Source organism: Nelumbo nucifera, chromosome 1, assembly GCF_055504915.1.
Source record: "Nelumbo nucifera cultivar China Antique chromosome 1, China Antique-T2T, whole genome shotgun sequence".
Classification (NCBI taxonomy): Eukaryota; Viridiplantae; Streptophyta; class Magnoliopsida; order Proteales; family Nelumbonaceae; genus Nelumbo; species Nelumbo nucifera.
In genome coordinates this window covers 11,301,905-11,322,344 of record NC_142649.1, presented here as the reverse complement: position 1 = coordinate 11,322,344, position 20,440 = coordinate 11,301,905, and the positions used below count along the sequence as shown (strand labels likewise).

General features: G+C 42.3%; 4 long non-coding RNA genes across 4 annotated transcripts; all 4 read right to left on the bottom strand.

Annotated features, from left to right (window-relative positions):
• LOC148802913 (uncharacterized) lies at positions 1–1,706 on the bottom strand. The gene is made up of 4 exons (XR_016080318.1): positions 717–1,706; positions 359–598; positions 170–249; positions 1–88 (listed from the first exon to the last, which is right to left on the bottom strand). It is a non-coding gene; the product is annotated as an uncharacterized LOC148802913 (long non-coding RNA).
• A 3,474-nt stretch (positions 1,707–5,180) lies between these two features.
• On the bottom strand, positions 5,181–8,054 carry LOC148802912 (uncharacterized). The gene is made up of 6 exons (XR_016081392.1): positions 7,065–8,054; positions 6,707–6,946; positions 6,518–6,597; positions 6,350–6,436; positions 5,939–6,162; positions 5,181–5,829 (listed from the first exon to the last, which is right to left on the bottom strand). It is a non-coding gene; the product is annotated as an uncharacterized LOC148802912 (long non-coding RNA).
• Positions 8,055–11,528: 3,474 nt separating this feature from the next.
• LOC148802911 (uncharacterized) lies at positions 11,529–14,401 on the bottom strand. Its single transcript, XR_016081381.1, has 6 exons — positions 13,413–14,401; positions 13,055–13,294; positions 12,866–12,945; positions 12,698–12,784; positions 12,287–12,510; positions 11,529–12,177 (listed from the first exon to the last, which is right to left on the bottom strand). It is a non-coding gene; the product is annotated as an uncharacterized LOC148802911 (long non-coding RNA).
• A 3,465-nt stretch (positions 14,402–17,866) lies between these two features.
• LOC148802910 (uncharacterized) lies at positions 17,867–19,839 on the bottom strand. The gene is made up of 6 exons (XR_016081265.1): positions 19,761–19,839; positions 19,403–19,642; positions 19,214–19,293; positions 19,046–19,132; positions 18,635–18,858; positions 17,867–18,525 (listed from the first exon to the last, which is right to left on the bottom strand). It is a non-coding gene; the product is annotated as an uncharacterized LOC148802910 (long non-coding RNA).
• Between the last annotated feature and the right edge of the window lie 601 nt (positions 19,840–20,440).

Genomic DNA, 20,440 nt, shown 5'->3' with positions numbered 1-20,440 from the left:
CATTGATATCGAAAACCGGGAACAACGGTAAGGCACACGAGCCAGTGAGCCGATCGCCGAAAATAGCAACGCCTCGAGAGATCAGAAACTACACATATAACCAAAGCAATTTAATAACCCATACATCCAAACGAGAACAACAAGTGAATATGAGAATTAAGAAGCTTACACCGAAGAGTTGATCGGCTTCCTTACAGTTTTTCCGCGAGAGGTTGTGTATCCTGCCCACAAGTTGAGCATTCTTCGTGCCTGCTCCCAAAAGACCCAAGGATATTATAGCCCCAGCCACGACCGACAGACCTTGTCTTCCAAAAATGATATAATTTCGGTATGCAAACATTGTTCAAAAAACGCATACCTGAGCAGATTCCGCATCCATATCGCTTCCGAGTCTCCTTTGCGCTCACGCCTTTCACCTGTCAAGAGTATCCAAATCAGAAACAGGTGGACGCGAAATAGTTTAGAAGTGAATATAGAATAAAATGGGTTAGAGTGGCTTATTCTGGACTGCAGCGTATGCAAGGCCTCGGCGGACTACTGCTCCAATTCGAACTCTTGGATCAGCTCCAATGGCGCAATCTCATGGAAGTGGCGATGCCTGTAGAAGCCAAGGGGAGTATTAGAAAATTAAAAGAAGTTACAACCACAAAAAACGACAATAAAGCATGAGAAGCCCTTATAAAAGGTTCCAACAGATATAACCAATGATGGCATACACTATCGTAGTCATTCTGATACGGCAGTTGACAATGCGAACCCATTAGAATGTTCCTGCAATGACAAGGCAGAAATTGCATTAGCAGAATTTATTAATTCGTGTGAATCCAAAACCAACTTCGTAGGACAAAATCTTATGCCCCAATAACAAAGGTACGAACATCGAGTGCGGTTTTGAAAGCTCCTTACCTCGAAGTACAGATCCGAAGGGAGAAGGAAAAGGGATACCAACCTTGCTGCAGCACAATCGCCATCATCGTTCATGTTCTTGAAGGGGCTGTCAACGGTTCAGGTCTACCCGGCTGGCCCGAATCGACCCAACCATTTATAAAGGATCGGACGCCATGATTATGTTGAAATAAATAATTGGGTCGGTTCCGGTTCTCGCCCCTCCCGAATGGATTCATGCCCAAAACCGATTATTTTGTTAACCATATATATTATTTCCTTTCGTTTTCTTATACTTTCTCTCTTACCATAGGTTTAAAGTGTCGAATCTGATAGATACATAAATAAAGGTGTCTGGCGTTTTAACATATAAGTAACTTAGTATTTTTCTATCAATTTTATTAACGATATATGATTAAAGTTTAAATTTTAGTTTGCGATTTAAATCAGAAAAGTGGTTTTTTTTTATAGCTTAAAAGGTTCGGTTTTAAACCCATGTTATTGTTTCAACCTAAATTTTAAGTTAAAATTGACAGTTTTGGGTCTAAGGTTTTGTCCCAATTAATGATCTACTCGGGAGTACTTCTACCTAGACCGGACCCGGATCCCACCCGTTGACAGCCCTATCTTCAATGGCTGCCAACTTTCGGTCGAGCCACCACTCAAAGCATGATGAGAAATAGTCAGTCACTTATCCGAAGGAATTAAAAGAAAACATAAGTCCTTTAAGCAAGGGATGTGTCAGATATACTTACATTATTAACGAAAACCGGAAACAATAGTATGAAGCAATATAGTCGGAATGCCCTCCCCAAAAGTAGCAACGCCTCGAGCAGTCCAAAACTACACAATTAACCAGAGCGAATTAGTAAGCCATAAACCCAAAAGAGGACATAGAATGAAGTGGAGAGTTCGACAAGCTTACACGGATGATTGGACCAGCTTCCTCATAGTAAAGCCGTGAGAGCTTGCACAGCTTGCCTGCAAATCGAGCATCCCTCGTGCCTGCCCATAGGAACCATGGATATTATGGCCACTTCCACAACCGGAAAAATTATATTCCAAAAGTGTTAAAATCTAGGAATGCTGACATTCTACAACAAACACATACCTGTTCCGCTTCCGAATCCGTATCACTTCCGAGTCTCCTTTCTGTGCCCACGCCATTCACCTGTCAAGAATATCAAATCAAAAATCGGTGCAGAAGAGAAGGTTTAAGAGTGTATACAAAAGAAATGGGTTGGTGTGGCTCATTCTGGGCTCCAGCATATGCGAGGCCATGGCTGGTTGCTGCAACAATTCGAACGGTTGACTCAACTCCGCGGACGCAATTATCTGAAAGCGGCAGTGCCGGAATATGCCAGTCAAGAGGAGTATTCAAAAATAAAGAAAATTTATATGCACAACGATAGGAATAGAGCAATTAGCAACCCACACACCCACAAGAAACATCCAATCACTCATCTTACGGATTTAAAAGATAAAACAAGTCAATTAAGCAAGGGATGTGTCGTATATTTACATTGATAACGAAAACCATAATCAATGGTAAGGCGCAGGAGTCGGCAAGCCTATCCCCAAAATTTGCAACGCCTCGAGAAATCTAAAACTGCAAATATAACCCAAGCAAATTAGGAACCTATGCAACCGCAAGAGAACACCGAATGAACCGGAGATTTGAGAAATTTACGTCGAAGAGTTGATCGGCTTCCTTATAGTATTGCCGCGAGAGGTTGCTCATCTTGCCCGCAAGTCGAGCATTCTTCGTGCCTGCACCCATAAGAACCAAGGAAATTATTGTCACCTCCAAAACCGACAAACCTTTTCTTCTAAAACTTTTAAAATTTAGGGATGCGCACATTCGACAACAACCACATACCTGTGCCGCTTCCGAATCCGTATCACTTCCGAGTCTCCTTTCCGCGCCCACGCCATTCTCCTGTCAAGAATTTCTAGTCAGAAACAGGTGGAGAAGAAAAAAGTCTGGGCGAGAATAAAGAAGAAATGGGTTAAAATGGCTCATTCTGGACTCCAGCGTATGCGAGGCTTTGGTTGATCACCGCTACAATTGGAACGCTTGGATCAGCTTCAATGGCGCAATCTCATGGAAGTGGCGATGCCTGCAGAAACCAAGGGGAGTATTAGAAAATTAAAAGAAGTTACAACCAAAAAAAATGACAAGAAAGCAAGAGAAGCCCTTATAAAAGGTTCCAACAGATATAACCAATGATGGCATACACTATCGTAGTCATTCTGATACGGCAATTGACAATGCGAACCCATTAGAATGTTCCTGCAATGACAAGGCAGAAATTGCATTAGCAGAATTTATTAATTCGTGTGAATCCAAAACCAACTTCGTAGGACAAAATCTTATGCCTCAATAACAAAGGTACGAACATCGATGCGGTTTTGAAAGGTCCTTACCTCGAACTACAGGTCCGAAGGGACAAGGAAAAGGGATACCAACCTTGCTGCAGCACAATCGCCATCATCGTTCATGTTCTTGAAGGGGCTGTCAACGGTTCTGGTCTACCCGGCTGGCCCGAATCGATCCAACCATTTATAAAGGATCGGACTCCATGATTATGTTGAAACAAATAATTGGGTCGGTTCCGGTTCTCGCCCCACCCGAATGGATTCATGCCCAAAACCGATTATTTTGTTAACGATATATATTTTTTCCTTTCGTTATCTTATAGTTTCTCTTTTACCATAGGTTTAAAGTGTCGAATCTGATAGATACATAAATAAAGGTGTCTGGCGTTTTAACATATAAGTAACTTAGTATTTTTCTATCAATTTTATTAACGATATATGATTAAAGTTTAAATTTTAGTTTGCGATTTAAATAAGAAAAGTGGTTTTTTTTTTATAGCTTAAAAGGTTCGGTTTTAAACCTATGTTATTGTTTCAACCTAAATTTTAAGTTAAAATTGACGGTTTTGGGTCTAAGGTTTTGTCCCAATTAATGATCTACTCGGGAATGCTTCTACCTAGACCGGACCCGGATCCCACCCGTTGACAGCCCTATCTTGAATGGCGGCCAACTTTCGGTCGAACCACCACTCAAAGCATGATGAGAAATAGTCAGTCACTTATCCGAAGGAATTAAAAGAAAACATAAGTCCTTTAAGCAAGGGATGTGTCAGATATGCTTACATTATTAACGAAAACCGGAAACAATAGTATGAAGCAATATAGTCGGAATGCCCTCCCCAAAAGTAGCAACGCCTCGAGCAATCCAAAACTACACATTTAACCAGAGCGAATTAGTAAGCCTAAACCCAAAAGAGGACATAGAATGAAGTGGAGAGTTCGACAAGCTTACACGGATGATTGGACCAGCTTCCTCATAGTAAAGCCGTGAGAACTTGCACAGCTTGCCTGCAAATCGAGCATCCCTCTTGCCTGCCCATAGGAACCAAGGATATTATGGCCACTTCCACAACCGGAAAAATTATATTCCAAAAGTGTTAAAATCTAGGAATGCTGACATTCTACAACAAACACATACCTGTTCCGCTTCCGAATCCGTATCACTTCCGAGTCTCCTTTCTGCGCCCACGCCATTCACCTGTCAAGAATATCAAATCAGAAATCGGTGGACAAGAGAAGGATTAAGAGTGTATACAGAAGAAATGGGTTGGTGTGGCTCATTCTGGGCTCCAGCGTATGCGAGGCCATGGCTGGTTGCTGCAACAATTCGAACGGTTGACTCAACTCCGCGGACGCAATTATCTGAAAGCGGCAGTGCCGGAATATGCCAGTCAAGAGGAGTATTCAAAAATTAAGAAAATTTACATGCACAACGATAGGAATAGAGCAATTAGCAACCCACACACCCACAAGAAACATCCAATCACTCATCTTACGGATTTAAAAGATAAAACAACTCAATTAAGCAAGGGATGTGTCGTATATTTACATTGATAACGAAAACCATAATCAATGGTAAGGCGCAGGAGTTGGCAAGCCTATCCCCAAAATTTGCAACGCCTCGAGCAATCTAAAACTGCAAATATAACCCAAGCAAATTAGGAACCTATGCAACCGCAAGAGAACACCGAATGAACCGGAGATTTGAGAAATTTACGTTGAAGAGTTGATCGGCTTCCTTATAGTATTGCCGCGAGAGGTTGCTCATCTTGCCCGCAAGTCGAGCATTCTTCGTGCCTGCACCCATAAGAACCAAGGATATTATTGTCACCTCCACAACCGACAAACCTTTTCTTCTAAAACTTTTAAAATTTAGGGACGCGCACATTCGACAACAACCACATACCTGTGCCGCTTCCGAATCCGTATCACTTCCGAGTCTCCTTTCCGCGCCCACGCCATTCACCTGTCAAGAATTTCTAGTCAGAAACAGGTGGAGAAGAAAAAATGTTTAGGCGAGAATAAAGAAGAAATGGGTTAAACTGGCTCATTCTGGACTCCAGCGTATGCGAGGCTTTGGTTGATCACCGCTACAATTCGAAGGCTCGAATCAGCTCCACGGATACAATCTCCTGAAAGTGGCAATGCATGAAGGTGTCAATCATTAGGGTTATTAACAAACGAATAGAAGTTACAAGCACAACAACGGCCATTGAGCAATTAGTAACACACACACCCACGACAACATCCGGTCATTTATCCTACGGAATTAAAATAAAACGGAACTGAATTAAGCACGGGAAGTTTCCTATACTTTCATTCATATCGAAAACCGGGAACAATGGTAAGGCGCGGAGCCGGCAAGCCGATCGCCAAAAGTAGCAAAGCCTCGAGCAATCTAAAACTACGCATATTACCAAAGCAAAATAGTAACCCATACCCCCAAACGAGAACACCGAATGAAGTTGAGAATTGAGAAGCTTACACCGAAGACTTGATCGGCTTCCTTATAGTATTGCCGCGAGAGGTTGCGCATCTTTCCCGCAAGTCGAGCATTCTTAGTGCCTGCACCCACAAGAACCAAGGATATTATGGTCACCTCCACAACTGGCAAACCATATATTCCCAAAATATTAACATTTAGGGATGTAGACATTCTACAACAAACACATACCCGTGCCGCTTTCGAATCCGTATCACTTCCGAGCCTTCTTTCCACGCCCACGCCATTCACCTGCCAAGATTGCCTAATTAGAAATAGGAGGAGAAGGGAAGGTTTAAGAGTGTATACAGAAGAGATGGGTTAGAGTGGCTCATTCTGGACTCCAGCGTATGCAAGGCCAAGGTTGTTCACTGCTACAATTCGAACGCTTGAATCGGCTCCGCGAATGCAAGCTCCTGAAAGTGGCAATGCATGAAGGTGAAGGTGATGAGGATTATTGATAAATTCAGAAAAATTACAAGCAGAACAATGGCAATAGAGCAATTATTAACCCACACACCCACAAGAAACATCCATTCCGTTATCCTACGGAATTAAAAGCAAACGGAACTGAATTAGACACGGGATGTTTCCTATACTTACATTGATATCGAAAACCGGGAACAACGGTAAGGCACACGAGTCAGTGAGCCGATCGCCGAAAATAGCAACGCCTCGAGAGATCAGAAACTACACATATAACCAAAGCAATTTAGTAACCCATACATCCAAACGAGAACAACAAGTGAATATGAGAATTAAGAAGCTTACACCGAAGAGTTGATCGGCTTCCTTACAGTTTTTCCGCGAGAGGTTGTGTATCCTGCCCGCAAGTTGAGCATTCTTCGTGCCTGCTCCCAAAAGACCCAAGGATATTATAGCCCCAGCCACGACCGACAGACCTTGTCTTCCAAAAATGATATAATTTCGGTATGCAAACATTGTTCAAAAAACGCATACCTGAGCAGCTTCCGCATCCATATCGCTTCCGAGTCTCCTTTGCGCTCACGCCTTTCACCTGTCAAGAGTATCCAAATCAGAAACAGGTGGACGCGAAATAGTTTAGAAGTGAATATAGAATAAAATGGGTTAGAGTGGCTTATTCTGGACTGCAGCGTATGCAAGGCCTCGGCGGACTACTGCTCCAATTCGAACTCTTGGATCAGCTCCAATGGCGCAATCTCATGGAAGTGGCGATGCCTGTAGAAGCCAAGGGGAGTATTAGAAAATTAAAAGAAGTTACAACCACAAAAAACGACAATAAAGCAAGAGAAGCCCTTATAAAAGGTTCCAACAGATATAACCAATGATGGCATACACTATCGTAGTCATTCTGATACGGCAGTTGACAATGCGAACCCATTAGAATGTTCCTGCAATGACAAGGCAGAAATTGCATTAGCAGAATTTATTAATTCGTGTGAATCCAAAACCAACTTCGTAGGACAAAATCTTATGCCCCAATAACAAAGGTACGAACATCGAGTGCGGTTTTGAAAGCTCCTTACCTCGAAGTACAGATCCGAAGGGAGAAGGAAAAGGGATACCAACCTTGCTGCAGCACAATCGCCATCATCGTTCATGTTCTTGAAGGGGCTGTCAACGGTTCAGGTCTACCCGGCTGGCCCGAATCGACCCAACCATTTATAAAGGATCGGACGCCATGATTATGTTGAAATAAATAATTGGGTCGGTTCCGGTTCTCGCCCCTCCCGAATGGATTCATGCCCAAAACCGATTATTTTGTTAACCATATATATTATTTCCTTTCGTTTTCTTATACTTTCTCTCTTACCATAGGTTTAAAGTGTCGAATCTGATAGATACATAAATAAAGGTGTCTGGCGTTTTAACATATAAGTAACTTAGTATTTTTCTATCAATTTTATTAACGATATATGATTAAAGTTTAAATTTTAGTTTGCGATTTAAATCAGAAAAGTGGTTTTTTTTTATAGCTTAAAAGGTTCGGTTTTAAACCCATGTTATTGTTTCAACCTAAATTTTAAGTTAAAATTGACAGTTTTGGGTCTAAGGTTTTGTCCCAATTAATGATCTACTCGGGAGTACTTCTACCTAGACCGGACCCGGATCCCACCCGTTGACAGCCCTATCTTCAATGGCTGCCAACTTTCGGTCGAGCCACCACTCAAAGCATGATGAGAAATAGTCAGTCACTTATCCGAAGGAATTAAAAGAAAACATAAGTCCTTTAAGCAAGGGATGTGTCAGATATACTTACATTATTAACGAAAACCGGAAACAATAGTATGAAGCAATATAGTCGGAATGCCCTCCCCAAAAGTAGCAACGCCTCGAGCAGTCCAAAACTACACAATTAACCAGAGCGAATTAGTAAGCCATAAACCCAAAAGAGGACATAGAATGAAGTGGAGAGTTCGACAAGCTTACACGGATGATTGGACCAGCTTCCTCATAGTAAAGCCGTGAGAGCTTGCACAGCTTGCCTGCAAATCGAGCATCCCTCGTGCCTGCCCATAGGAACCATGGATATTATGGCCACTTCCACAACCGGAAAAATTATATTCCAAAAGTGTTAAAATCTAGGAATGCTGACATTCTACAACAAACACATACCTGTTCCGCTTCCGAATCCGTATCACTTCCGAGTCTCCTTTCTGTGCCCACGCCATTCACCTGTCAAGAATATCAAATCAAAAATCGGTGCAGAAGAGAAGGTTTAAGAGTGTATACAAAAGAAATGGGTTGGTGTGGCTCATTCTGGGCTCCAGCATATGCGAGGCCATGGCTGGTTGCTGCAACAATTCGAACGGTTGACTCAACTCCGCGGACGCAATTATCTGAAAGCGGCAGTGCCGGAATATGCCAGTCAAGAGGAGTATTCAAAAATAAAGAAAATTTATATGCACAACGATAGGAATAGAGCAATTAGCAACCCACACACCCACAAGAAACATCCAATCACTCATCTTACGGATTTAAAAGATAAAACAAGTCAATTAAGCAAGGGATGTGTCGTATATTTACATTGATAACGAAAACCATAATCAATGGTAAGGCGCAGGAGTCGGCAAGCCTATCCCCAAAATTTGCAACGCCTCGAGAAATCTAAAACTGCAAATATAACCCAAGCAAATTAGGAACCTATGCAACCGCAAGAGAACACCGAATGAACCGGAGATTTGAGAAATTTACGTCGAAGAGTTGATCGGCTTCCTTATAGTATTGCCGCGAGAGGTTGCTCATCTTGCCCGCAAGTCGAGCATTCTTCGTGCCTGCACCCATAAGAACCAAGGAAATTATTGTCACCTCCAAAACCGACAAACCTTTTCTTCTAAAACTTTTAAAATTTAGGGATGCGCACATTCGACAACAACCACATACCTGTGCCGCTTCCGAATCCGTATCACTTCCGAGTCTCCTTTCCGCGCCCACGCCATTCTCCTGTCAAGAATTTCTAGTCAGAAACAGGTGGAGAAGAAAAAAGTCTGGGCGAGAATAAAGAAGAAATGGGTTAAAATGGCTCATTCTGGACTCCAGCGTATGCGAGGCTTTGGTTGATCACCGCTACAATTGGAACGCTTGGATCAGCTTCAATGGCGCAATCTCATGGAAGTGGCGATGCCTGCAGAAACCAAGGGGAGTATTAGAAAATTAAAAGAAGTTACAACCAAAAAAAATGACAAGAAAGCAAGAGAAGCCCTTATAAAAGGTTCCAACAGATATAACCAATGATGGCATACACTATCGTAGTCATTCTGATACGGCAATTGACAATGCGAACCCATTAGAATGTTCCTGCAATGACAAGGCAGAAATTGCATTAGCAGAATTTATTAATTCGTGTGAATCCAAAACCAACTTCGTAGGACAAAATCTTATGCCTCAATAACAAAGGTACGAACATCGATGCGGTTTTGAAAGGTCCTTACCTCGAACTACAGGTCCGAAGGGACAAGGAAAAGGGATACCAACCTTGCTGCAGCACAATCGCCATCATCGTTCATGTTCTTGAAGGGGCTGTCAACGGTTCTGGTCTACCCGGCTGGCCCGAATCGATCCAACCATTTATAAAGGATCGGACTCCATGATTATGTTGAAACAAATAATTGGGTCGGTTCCGGTTCTCGCCCCACCCGAATGGATTCATGCCCAAAACCGATTATTTTGTTAACGATATATATTTTTTCCTTTCGTTATCTTATAGTTTCTCTTTTACCATAGGTTTAAAGTGTCGAATCTGATAGATACATAAATAAAGGTGTCTGGCGTTTTAACATATAAGTAACTTAGTATTTTTCTATCAATTTTATTAACGATATATGATTAAAGTTTAAATTTTAGTTTGCGATTTAAATAAGAAAAGTGGTTTTTTTTTTATAGCTTAAAAGGTTCGGTTTTAAACCTATGTTATTGTTTCAACCTAAATTTTAAGTTAAAATTGACGGTTTTGGGTCTAAGGTTTTGTCCCAATTAATGATCTACTCGGGAATGCTTCTACCTAGACCGGACCCGGATCCCACCCGTTGACAGCCCTATCTTGAATGGCGGCCAACTTTCGGTCGAACCACCACTCAAAGCATGATGAGAAATAGTCAGTCACTTATCCGAAGGAATTAAAAGAAAACATAAGTCCTTTAAGCAAGGGATGTGTCAGATATGCTTACATTATTAACGAAAACCGGAAACAATAGTATGAAGCAATATAGTCGGAATGCCCTCCCCAAAAGTAGCAACGCCTCGAGCAATCCAAAACTACACATTTAACCAGAGCGAATTAGTAAGCCTAAACCCAAAAGAGGACATAGAATGAAGTGGAGAGTTCGACAAGCTTACACGGATGATTGGACCAGCTTCCTCATAGTAAAGCCGTGAGAGCTTGCACAGCTTGCCTGCAAATCGAGCATCCCTCTTGCCTGCCCATAGGAACCAAGGATATTATGGCCACTTCCACAACCGGAAAAATTATATTCCAAAAGTGTTAAAATCTAGGAATGCTGACATTCTACAACAAACACATACCTGTTCCGCTTCCGAATCCGTATCACTTCCGAGTCTCCTTTCTGCGCCCACGCCATTCACCTGTCAAGAATATCAAATCAGAAATCGGTGGACAAGAGAAGGATTAAGAGTGTATACAGAAGAAATGGGTTGGTGTGGCTCATTCTGGGCTCCAGCGTATGCGAGGCCATGGCTGGTTGCTGCAACAATTCGAACGGTTGACTCAACTCCGCGGACGCAATTATCTGAAAGCGGCAGTGCCGGAATATGCCAGTCAAGAGGAGTATTCAAAAATTAAGAAAATTTACATGCACAACGATAGGAATAGAGCAATTAGCAACCCACACACCCACAAGAAACATCCAATCACTCATCTTACGGATTTAAAAGATAAAACAACTCAATTAAGCAAGGGATGTGTCGTATATTTACATTGATAACGAAAACCATAATCAATGGTAAGGCGCAGGAGTTGGCAAGCCTATCCCCAAAATTTGCAACGCCTCGAGCAATCTAAAACTGCAAATATAACCCAAGCAAATTAGGAACCTATGCAACCGCAAGAGAACACCGAATGAACCGGAGATTTGAGAAATTTACGTTGAAGAGTTGATCGGCTTCCTTATAGTATTGCCGCGAGAGGTTGCTCATCTTGCCCGCAAGTCGAGCATTCTTCGTGCCTGCACCCATAAGAACCAAGGATATTATTGTCACCTCCACAACCGACAAACCTTTTCTTCTAAAACTTTTAAAATTTAGGGATGCGCACATTCGACAACAACCACATACCTGTGCCGCTTCCGAATCCGTATCACTTCCGAGTCTCCTTTCCGCGCCCACGCCATTCACCTGTCAAGAATTTCTAGTCAGAAACAGGTGGAGAAGAAAAAATGTTTAGGCGAGAATAAAGAAGAAATGGGTTAAACTGGCTCATTCTGGACTCCAGCGTATGCGAGGCTTTGGTTGATCACCGCTACAATTCGAAGGCTCGAATCAGCTCCACGGATACAATCTCCTGAAAGTGGCAATGCATGAAGGTGTCAATCATTAGGGTTATTAACAAACGAATAGAAGTTACAAGCACAACAACGGCCATTGAGCAATTAGTAACACACACACCCACGACAACATCCGGTCATTTATCCTACGGAATTAAAATAAAACGGAACTGAATTAAGCACGGGAAGTTTCCTATACTTTCATTCATATCGAAAACCGGGAACAATGGTAAGGCGCGGAGCCGGCAAGCCGATCGCCAAAAGTAGCAAAGCCTCGAGCAATCTAAAACTACGCATATTACCAAAGCAAAATAGTAACCCATACCCCCAAACGAGAACACCGAATGAAGTTGAGAATTGAGAAGCTTACACCGAAGACTTGATCGGCTTCCTTATAGTATTGCCGCGAGAGGTTGCGCATCTTTCCCGCAAGTCGAGCATTCTTAGTGCCTGCACCCACAAGAACCAAGGATATTATGGTCACCTCCACAACTGGCAAACCATATATTCCCAAAATATTAACATTTAGGGATGTAGACATTCTACAACAAACACATACCCGTGCCGCTTTCGAATCCGTATCACTTCCGAGCCTTCTTTCCACGCCCACGCCATTCACCTGCCAAGATTGCCTAATTAGAAATAGGTGGAGAAGGGAAGGTTTAAGAGTGTATACAGAAGAGATGGGTTAGAGTGGCTCATTCTGGACTCCAGCGTATGCAAGGCCAAGGTTGTTCACTGCTACAATTCGAACGCTTGAATCGGCTCCGCGAATGCAAGCTCCTGAAAGTGGCAATGCATGAAGGTGAAGGTGATGAGGATTATTGATAAATTCAGAAAAATTACAAGCAGAACAATGGCAATAGAGCAATTATTAACCCACACACCCACAAGAAACATCCATTCCGTTATCCTACGGAATTAAAAGCAAACGGAACTGAATTAGACACGGGATGTTTCCTATACTTACATTGATATCGAAAACCGGGAACAACGGTAAGGCACACGAGTCAGTGAGCCGATCGCCGAAAATAGCAACGCCTCGAGAGATCAGAAACTACACATATAACCAAAGCAATTTAGTAACCCATACATCCAAACGAGAACAACAAGTGAATATGAGAATTAAGAAGCTTACACCGAAGAGTTGATCGGCTTCCTTACAGTTTTTCCGCGAGAGGTTGTGTATCCTGCCCGCAAGTTGAGCATTCTTCGTGCCTGCTCCCAAAAGACCCAAGGATATTATAGCCCCAGCCACGACCGACAGACCTTGTCTTCCAAAAATGATATAATTTCGGTATGCAAACATTGTTCAAAAAACGCATACCTGAGCAGCTTCCGCATCCATATCGCTTCCGAGTCTCCTTTGCGCTCACGCCTTTCACCTGTCAAGAGTATCCAAATCAGAAACAGGTGGACGCGAAATAGTTTAGAAGTGAATATAGAATAAAATGGGTTAGAGTGGCTTATTCTGGACTGCAGCGTATGCAAGGCCTCGGCGGACTACTGCTCCAATTCGAACTCTTGGATCAGCTCCAATGGCGCAATCTCATGGAAGTGGCGATGCCTGTAGAAGCCAAGGGGAGTATTAGAAAATTAAAAGAAGTTACAACCACAAAAAACGACAATAAAGCAAGAGAAGCCCTTATAAAAGGTTCCAACAGATATAACCAATGATGGCATACACTATCGTAGTCATTCTGATACGGCAGTTGACAATGCGAACCCATTAGAATGTTCCTGCAATGACAAGGCAGAAATTGCATTAGCAGAATTTATTAATTCGTGTGAATCCAAAACCAACTTCGTAGGACAAAATCTTATGCCCCAATAACAAAGGTACGAACATCGAGTGCGGTTTTGAAAGCTCCTTACCTCGAAGTACAGATCCGAAGGGAGAAGGAAAAGGGATACCAACCTTGCTGCAGCACAATCGCCATCATCGTTCATGTTCTTGAAGGGGCTGTCAACGGTTCAGGTCTACCCGGCTGGCCCGAATCGACCCAACCATTTATAAAGGATCGGACGCCATGATTATGTTGAAATAAATAATTGGGTCGGTTCCGGTTCTCGCCCCTCCCGAATGGATTCATGCCCAAAACCGATTATTTTGTTAACCATATATATTATTTCCTTTCGTTTTCTTATACTTTCTCTCTTACCATAGGTTTAAAGTGTCGAATCTGATAGATACATAAATAAAGGTGTCTGGCGTTTTAACATATAAGTAACTTAGTATTTTTCTATCAATTTTATTAACGATATATGATTAAAGTTTAAATTTTAGTTTGCGATTTAAATCAGAAAAGTGGTTTTTTTTTATAGCTTAAAAGGTTCGGTTTTAAACCCATGTTATTGTTTCAACCTAAATTTTAAGTTAAAATTGACAGTTTTGGGTCTAAGGTTTTGTCCCAATTAATGATCTACTCGGGAGTACTTCTACCTAGACCGGACCCGGATCCCACCCGTTGACAGCCCTATCTTCAATGGCTGCCAACTTTCGGTCGAGCCACCACTCAAAGCATGATGAGAAATAGTCAGTCACTTATCCGAAGGAATTAAAAGAAAACATAAGTCCTTTAAGCAAGGGATGTGTCAGATATACTTACATTATTAACGAAAACCGGAAACAATAGTATGAAGCAATATAGTCGGAATGCCCTCCCCAAAAGTAGCAACGCCTCGAGCAGTCCAAAACTACACAATTAACCAGAGCGAATTAGTAAGCCATAAACCCAAAAGAGGACATAGAATGAAGTGGAGAGTTCGACAAGCTTACACGGATGATTGGACCAGCTTCCTCATAGTAAAGCCGTGAGAGCTTGCACAGCTTGCCTGCAAATCGAGCATCCCTCGTGCCTGCCCATAGGAACCATGGATATTATGGCCACTTCCACAACCGGAAAAATTATATTCCAAAAGTGTTAAAATCTAGGAATGCTGACATTCTACAACAAACACATACCTGTTCCGCTTCCGAATCCGTATCACTTCCGAGTCTCCTTTCTGTGCCCACGCCATTCACCTGTCAAGAATATCAAATCAAAAATCGGTGCAGAAGAGAAGGTTTAAGAGTGTATACAAAAGAAATGGGTTGGTGTGGCTCATTCTGGGCTCCAGCATATGCGAGGCCATGGCTGGTTGCTGCAACAATTCGAACGGTTGACTCAACTCCGCGGACGCAATTATCTGAAAGCGGCAGTGCCGGAATATGCCAGTCAAGAGGAGTATTCAAAAATAAAGAAAATTTATATGCACAACGATAGGAATAGAGCAATTAGCAACCCACACACCCACAAGAAACATCCAATCACTCATCTTACGGATTTAAAAGATAAAACAAGTCAATTAAGCAAGGGATGTGTCGTATATTTACATTGATAACGAAAACCATAATCAATGGTAAGGCGCAGGAGTCGGCAAGCCTATCCCCAAAATTTGCAACGCCTCGAGAAATCTAAAACTGCAAATATAACCCAAGCAAATTAGGAACCTATGCAACCGCAAGAGAACACCGAATGAACCGGAGATTTGAGAAATTTACGTCGAAGAGTTGATCGGCTTCCTTATAGTATTGCCGCGAGAGGTTGCTCATCTTGCCCGCAAGTCGAGCATTCTTCGTGCCTGCACCCATAAGAACCAAGGAAATTATTGTCACCTCCAAAACCGACAAACCTTTTCTTCTAAAACTTTTAAAATTTAGGGATGCGCACATTCGACAACAACCACATACCTGTGCCGCTTCCGAATCCGTATCACTTCCGAGTCTCCTTTCCGCGCCCACGCCATTCTCCTGTCAAGAATTTCTAGTCAGAAACAGGTGGAGAAGAAAAAAGTCTGGGCGAGAATAAAGAAGAAATGGGTTAAAATGGCTCATTCTGGACTCCAGCGTATGCGAGGCTTTGGTTGATCACCGCTACAATTGGAACGCTTGGATCAGCTTCAATGGCGCAATCTCATGGAAGTGGCGATGCCTGCAGAAACCAAGGGGAGTATTAGAAAATTAAAAGAAGTTACAACCAAAAAAAATGACAAGAAAGCAAGAGAAGCCCTTATAAAAGGTTCCAACAGATATAACCAATGATGGCATACACTATCGTAGTCATTCTGATACGGCAATTGACAATGCGAACCCATTAGAATGTTCCTGCAATGACAAGGCAGAAATTGCATTAGCAGAATTTATTAATTCGTGTGAATCCAAAACCAACTTCGTAGGACAAAATCTTATGCCTCAATAACAAAGGTACGAACATCGATGCGGTTTTGAAAGGTCCTTACCTCGAACTACAGGTCCGAAGGGACAAGGAAAAGGGATACCAACCTTGCTGCAGCACAATCGCCATCATCGTTCATGTTCTTGAAGGGGCTGTCAACGGTTCTGGTCTACCCGGCTGGCCCGAATCGATCCAACCATTTATAAAGGATCGGACTCCATGATTATGTTGAAACAAATAATTGGGTCGGTTCCGGTTCTCGCCCCACCCGAATGGATTCATGCCCAAAACCGATTATTTTGTTAACGATATATATTTTTTCCTTTCGTTATCTTATAGTTTCTCTTTTACCATAGGTTTAAAGTGTCGAATCTGATAGATACATAAATAAAGGTGTCTGGCGTTTTAACATATAAGTAACTTAGTATTTTTCTATCAATTTTATTAACGATATATGATTAAAGTTTAAATTTTAGTTTGCGATTTAAATAAGAAAAGTGGTTTTTTTTTTATAGCTTAAAAGGTTCGGTTTTAAACCTATGTTATTGTTTCAACCTAAATTTTAAGTTAAAATTGACGGTTTTGGGTCTAAGGTTTTGTCCCAATTAATGATCTACTCGGGAATGCTTCTACCTAGACCGGACCCGGATCCCACCCGTTGACAGCCCTATCTTGAATGGCGGCCAACTTTCGGTCGAACCACCACTCAAAGCATGATGAGAAATAGTCAGTCACTTATCCGAAGGAATTAAAAGAAAACATAAGTCCTTTAAGCAAGGGATGTGTCAGATATGCTTACATTATTAACGAAAACCGGAAACAATAGTATGAAGCAATATAGTCGGAATGCCCTCCCCAAAAGTAGCAACGCCTCGAGCAATCCAAAACTACACATTTAACCAGAGCGAATTAGTAAGCCTAAACCCAAAAGAGGACATAGAATGAAGTGGAGAGTTCGACAAGCTTACACGGATGATTGGACCAGCTTCCTCATAGTAAAGCCGTGAGAGCTTGCACAGCTTGCCTGCAAATCGAGCATCCCTCTTGCCTGCCCATAGGAACCAAGGATATTATGGCCACTTCCACAACCGGAAAAATTATATTCCAAAAGTGTTAAAATCTAGGAATGCTGACATTCTACAACAAACACATACCTGTTCCGCTTCCGAATCCGTATCACTTCCGAGTCTCCTTTCTGCGCCCACGCCATTCACCTGTCAAGAATATCAAATCAGAAATCGGTGGACAAGAGAAGGATTAAGAGTGTATACAGAAGAAATGGGTTGGTGTGGCTCATTCTGGGCTCCAGCGTATGCGAGGCCATGGCTGGTTGCTGCAACAATTCGAACGGTTGACTCAACTCCGCGGACGCAATTATCTGAAAGCGGCAGTGCCGGAATATGCCAGTCAAGAGGAGTATTCAAAAATTAAGAAAATTTACATGCACAACGATAGGAATAGAGCAATTAGCAACCCACACACCCACAAGAAACATCCAATCACTCATCTTACGGATTTAAAAGATAAAACAACTCAATTAAGCAAGGGATGTGTCGTATATTTACATTGATAACGAAAACCATAATCAATGGTAAGGCGCAGGAGTTGGCAAGCCTATCCCCAAAATTTGCAACGCCTCGAGCAATCTAAAACTGCAAATATAACCCAAGCAAATTAGGAACCTATGCAACCACAAGAGAACACCGAATGAACCGGAGATTTGAGAAATTTACGTTGAAGAGTTGATCGGCTTCCTTATAGTATTGCCGCGAGAGGTTGCTCATCTTGCCCGCAAGTCGAGCATTCTTCGTGCCTGCACCCATAAGAACCAAGGATATTATTGTCACCTCCACAACCGACAAACCTTTTCTTCTAAAACTTTTAAAATTTAGGGATGCGCACATTCGACAACAACCACATACCTGTGCCGCTTCCGAATCCGTATCACTTCCGAGTCTCCTTTCCGCGCCCACGCCATTCACCTGTCAAGAATTTCTAGTCAGAAACAGGTGGAGAAGAAAAAATGTTTAGGCGAGAATAAAGAAGAAATGGGTTAAACTGGCTCATTCTGGACTCCAGCGTATGCGAGGCTTTGGTTGATCACCGCTACAATTCGAAGGCTCGAATCAGCTCCACGGATACAATCTCCTGAAAGTGGCAATGCATGAAGGTGTCAATCATTAGGGTTATTAACAAACGAATAGAAGTTACAAGCACAACAACGGCCATTGAGCAATTAGTAACACACACACCCACGACAACATCCGGTCATTTATCCTACGGAATTAAAATAAAACGGAACTGAATTAAGCACGGGAAGTTTCCTATACTTTCATTCATATCGAAAACCGGGAACAATGGTAAGGCGCGGAGCCGGCAAGCCGATCGCCAAAAGTAGCAAAGCCTCGAGCAATCTAAAACTACGCATATTACCAAAGCAAAATAGTAACCCATACCCCCAAACGAGAACACCGAATGAAGTTGAGAATTGAGAAGCTTACACCGAAGACTTGATCGGCTTCCTTATAGTATTGCCGCGAGAGGTTGCGCATCTTTCCCGCAAGTCGAGCATTCTTAGTGCCTGCACCCACAAGAACCAAGGATATTATGGTCACCTCCACAACTGGCAAACCATATATTCCCAAAATATTAACATTTAGGGATGTAGACATTCTACAACAAACACATACCCGTGCCGCTTTCGAATCCGTATCACTTCCGAGCCTTCTTTCCACGCCCACGCCATTCACCTGCCAAGATTGCCTAATTAGAAATAGGTGGAGAAGGGAAGGTTTAAGAGTGTATACAGAAGAGATGGGTTAGAGTGGCTCATTCTGGACTCCAGCGTATGCAAGGCCAAGGTTGTTCACTGCTACAATTCGAACGCTTGAATCGGCTCCGCGAATGCAAGCTCCTGAAAGTGGCAATGCATGAAGGTGAAGGTGATGAGGATTATTGATAAATTCAGAAAAATTACAAGCAGAACAATGGCAATAGAGCAATTATTAACCCACACACCCACAAGAAACATCCATTCCGTTATCCTACGGAATTAAAAGCAAACGGAACTGAATTAGACACGGGATGTTTCCTATACTTACATTGATATCGAAAACCGGGAACAACGGTAAGGCACACGAGTCAGTGAGCCGATCGCCGAAAATAGCAACGCCTCGAGAGATCAGAAACTACACATATAACCAAAGCAATTTAGTAACCCATACATCCAAACGAGAACAACAAGTGAATATGAGAATTAAGAAGCTTACACCGAAGAGTTGATCGGCTTCCTTACAGTTTTTCCGCGAGAGGTTGTGTATCCTGCCCGCAAGTTGAGCATTCTTCGTGCCTGCTCCCAAAAGACCCAAGGATATTATAGCCCCAGCCACGACCGACAGACCTTGTCTTCCAAAAATGATATAATTTCGGTATGCAAACATTGTTCAAAAAACGCATACCTGAGCAGCTTCCGCATCCATATCGCTTCCGAGTCTCCTTTGCGCTCACGCCTTTCACCTGTCAAGAGTATCCAAATCAGAAACAGGTGGACGCGAAATAGTTTAGAAGTGAATATAGAATAAAATGGGTTAGAGTGGCTTATTCTGGACTGCAGCGTATGCAAGGCCTCGGCGGACTACTGCTCCAATTCGAACTCTTGGATCAGCTCCAATGGCGCAATCTCATGGAAGTGGCGATGCCTGTAGAAGCCAAGGGGAGTATTAGAAAATTAAAAGAAGTTACAACCACAAAAAACGACAATAAAGCAAGAGAAGCCCTTATAAAAGGTTCCAACAGATATAACCAATGATGGCATACACTATCGTAGTCATTCTGATACGGCAGTTGACAATGCGAACCCATTAGAATGTTCCTGCAATGACAAGGCAGAAATTGCATTAGCAGAATTTATTAATTCGTGTGAATCCAAAACCAACTTCGTAGGACAAAATCTTATGCCCCAATAACAAAGGTACGAACATCGAGTGCGGTTTTGAAAGCTCCTTACCTCGAAGTACAGATCCGAAGGGAGAAGGAAAAGGGATACCAACCTTGCTGCAGCACAATCGCCATCATCGTTCATGTTCTTGAAGGGGCTGTCAACGGTTCAGGTCTACCCGGCTGGCCCGAATCGACCCAACCATTTATAAAGGATCGGACGCCATGATTATGTTGAAATAAATAATTGGGTCGGTTCCGGTTCTCGCCCCTCCCGAATGGATTCATGCCCAAAACCGATTATTTTGTTAACCATATATATTATTTCCTTTCGTTTTCTTATACTTTCTCTCTTACCATAGGTTTAAAGTGTCGAATCTGATAGATACATAAATAAAGGTGTCTGGCGTTTTAACATATAAGTAACTTAGTATTTTTCTATCAATTTTATTAACGATATATGATTAAAGTTTAAATTTTAGTTTGCGATTTAAATCAGAAAAGTGGTTTTTTTTTATAGCTTAAAAGGTTCGGTTTTAAACCCATGTTATTGTTTCAAC